The 4,094-nt window shown below is 45.1% G+C and overlaps 1 protein-coding gene across 5 annotated transcripts in view; it reads left to right on the forward strand.

Moving 5' to 3' along the window:
- Window positions 1–4,094, forward strand: part of LOC116101621 (ubiquitin carboxyl-terminal hydrolase 29) — a 226,773-nt gene that overhangs the window by 195,137 nt on the left and 27,542 nt on the right. The gene's annotated exons all lie outside the window — the stretch shown is intronic.

The following is a 4,094-nucleotide window of genomic DNA, read 5'->3' on the forward strand; positions in this document are numbered from 1 at the left end:
GAGGGAGAGGGAGAGACACACAGGGCAGGGGAGGAGGAGAGGCACCAGTGTGAGTTGAGAAAGGAGCCTAGGGTTTTGTGCATGCTGGGAAGATATTCTACCACTGAGCTATCCATCCCCAGACCACCAACACTTATATATATATATATATTGTAGTTTGTATCTTCACAAGCTAGCCTGCCTATTAACACACATGTACGAGGCATTCAACACCTTATTTTAAAAGAGCCTTTATGAAGGAGGGGTTGTACAGAGCTCTGAGCCTGTGGAATAGGCTGAGATAGATTCAGTAGGTTAGGTGTATTGAATCCAGTTTCCTGTGGTGGAGGTATGGGGAATGCATGTGTCTATGCAGGGGCAGAGGCCAGAGGTGGAGTATTGTACTCTCCTCTTGTCTCTCTCTGCCCCATAGTTGCTGAGGTTACAGACAAGTGGGGCTACCTTCAGCTTTTTACATGGGTCCTAGGGACTAAACTCAAGTCACAGTCCTTACACAGCAAGTATTCTTACCCACTAAGGCAGCTTCCTAACCACCCCCTCTCTCTCTTCTCTCTCTTTCTCTCTCTATTTTGTTTTTTGAGACAGGGTTTCTCTGTGTAGCCCTGGCTGTTCTGGAACTCCCTCTGTAGACCAGACTGGCCTTGAACTCAGAGATCTGCCTGCCTCTGCCTCTCAGTGCTGGGATCAAATGTGTGCACCACTACCACCACCTGGCTCTCTCCAGACTCTTAAAGGCACATTTTTAATGTAAAACTTTTGCAGTGCATGATGGGGTTTATAAGGATGTCGCTCTATCACAGACTGGAAAGCAAGCTTATATCAAGAGCCAATTATGTGGGGACCAGACACAGACAAGGTCTGGAGACATGGCGTTTACTTTGGGCACCTGACAATCTGAGTTTGATCCCTGGGCCCCATGGTGAAGGTGAGCAGTGAGAGATTTCTGAGAGATGTCTCCTGACTTCCACACATGCACTGTGGTTACATATGCCATGTGGCTGCACACACAGGAATAATACATAATTTTTTTTTTAACTACCAATAAGCCTTCACTACTGTTCACAGAATCTTCACTACAACCTAGGGATGCAGAAGGCAAGTGAATAAGAGATAAGAAAACCACTCTAAAAACATGGGGACACAAATGGACACTGTGAGTGTGGTTTTGAATATTCAGTAGCCACACTATCTTTTTATGGTAGAAAGGGGGCCAGGAATGTAGCTCAGCCATTAAAGTCAGTTGCCATGAAAGCATGAGAGTCAGAATTTGGATTCTCAGAACACATGTAAATGCTGGGTAGATATGGCAGCTCACTTGTAAGTCCAGATGTCTAGAGCAAGGAGCTCGCAGGGGGAGTCACATCTGCACACCCTGCCTCACTGAGCAAAGTGGCAAAGTAATGGAGGTTAAAACCCAGCATTAACATCAGGCCTACACAGACACACACACACACACACACACACACACACACATACACACACACACACCACACTCCCTTACATACACACACACACACATACACACACACACACCACACTCCCTTACATACACACACACACACATACCACACACATACACACCACACACATACACACCACATGCACACCACACACACACACACATACACATCACACTCCCTTACATACACACACACACATACCACACACATACACACCACACACACACACACACACACACACACCACACTTCCTTACATACACACACACACATACCACACACATACACACACCACACACATACACACCACATGCACACCACACAGACACACATACCACACATATATACACCCACACTCACACACATACCATACCATACACACACACACACATCACACACCATACACACACCATACGCATATCACATGCACACCACACACATACACACCACATACCATACACACATACTACACATATGCACACCACACACACACACACACATACACACCATACAATATACACACACTGAACATATACACACCACATATACCATACACACCACACACATACACACTACATACAATATACACACACTGAACATATACACACCACATATACCATACACACCACACACATACACACTACATATAATATACACACACTGAACATATACACACCACATACACCATACACACCACACACATACACACTACAAACCATACACACACACCACATACATATATACACACACCACACACACACATACACACCATATATACACACCACATCCACATACCACATACATGCACACCACACATACACACACCACACACACATACACACAGAGTTTGAGGCCAGCCTGGTCTACAGGGCAAGTTCTAGGACAGCCAGAGAGAAAGAAAGAAAGAGGGAGGGAAGAAAGGAAGATGAAAGAGAGAAAAAAAGAAAGGGGGAGAAAGAGTAGAAAGAAATGGATTCCTAAGCTGTAATGAGTTATACTTAACTGAATTGATGCAGAACATAACTGTTTAGACATACCACTAAAACTTTTTTAAAATCACACACCTGAGCCAGGTGGTGGTGGCCCACACCTCTACTCCCAGTGTTCGGGGTAGGGGAGTGGGGCAGCTGCAGGTGAGTGTCATTGAGATTGTGACTAGCCTGGTCTACAGAGTGCCAAGACATTATACTCTTACCCTGCTTGGACCTTGGATTCAATCCCTAGCACAGGGGAAACTGTAAAGCTGAAGCCCCTAGGGAAAAAGCTGATGGACTGGTTACAGCCTCACCATAGGAGAGTTGGATGCTGCAGACACACAGCCAGAATTATTTTGGATCATCTTAGTTATTGTAATAGCCGCTCATTGCCCACCTCTGTGTCTGTCCTGTATTCCTTTCAACTGTTGGGTAAGGCCTTGGGAATGTGTTAACTAGCAGAGCTTCTATCAGACCCAAGGCTATGAGTGCTATTTGAAATCTACAGCAGAGTTTTCCCTGGCTTGTCATAAGCAACCTGCCTGGCGTTCCCATTGAAAAATTTGGTAAATGCCTGGATTTATGATTTTTACTTGTCTTGTGGCCTACACTCACACACGTACACATATGTATAATTTATTATTTGGCATTAGTCATGAACTTCTATGTCTATACTCTGTGCCACACCCACATCCTAGACCCATCACCTGATCTTCTTCCAGACCCAGTGTTTTCAACCACATCATATTGCCTGAAATATTTCAATCTCTGAATCTCTTCCTGCCCTCTCCTCACCCTTCTTGACCACCCACTCCTTCCGCTCTACAAGTGGTTTCCATGGTGACCTTCTCTGGTTGCTAACAGGGTTGAGTACCTAGCAGGGGAAAGAGGAAGGCTTCTTGTGAAGGCAGAGCGGATTGAGTGTGGGTGGCGAGGTTCAAAAGGGGTTACATTCTGCAGGAGGACACAAAGGGGTGGAGAGGGATGATGTGTTGGGGTGGGAAGGGAGAGATGGGGTGCATATGTCCAAGGTGCATTGTTTGCTTGTATGAAATTGTTAAAGAATAGATAAAAGATATTCTATTAAAAAAATAATAGCTGCAACAATAAGTCCTTCAGTCTTCCTCTGCTACCCCCTTATTGGTCCACTCAAGCCCTTGGGGCTTACTAAAGACCTTCAGGTCATTTTTGAATTAGAGGGGGGCAAAAATCTAGCAGAGCAAGCCGCTGACTCAAAGGAGAGTGATGGGTTCTTGGTGGGCAGCTGCTGCAGGTGCGGGAGAAAGCCTCATTATTCTGTCTCCTTATTCACCATTCAGTACATTTTGTCCTTCCTCCTTTTGTGTGGCTAATGGAGGACCTCCTTTATGCACCAAGGAGGTTATTAGGCACTTGAATGCAATTTCAAAACCTCTTTGCTATAAGAAATGAAACACCGCTCTGCAAAAGGAGTCCAATAGCTCTCCCAGAGAATCAAAAGCATGCGAGTTCTATTTATTCCTGTTTCAAAAGACATCAGGCTCTTTTGTAGTTCCCCATATTTTTCTGGGGGTCTTTTCTTTTTTCCCTATTCTTCTTCTCCTTCTCCTTCTCCGTCTCCATCTCCTTCTCCTTCTCCTTCTTCTCCTCTTCCTCCTCCTCCTCCTCCTCCTTCTCCTCCT

This window comes from Mastomys coucha, unplaced genomic scaffold, assembly GCF_008632895.1.
Source record: "Mastomys coucha isolate ucsf_1 unplaced genomic scaffold, UCSF_Mcou_1 pScaffold21, whole genome shotgun sequence".
In the NCBI taxonomy this organism is placed as follows: domain Eukaryota; kingdom Metazoa; phylum Chordata; class Mammalia; order Rodentia; family Muridae; genus Mastomys; species Mastomys coucha.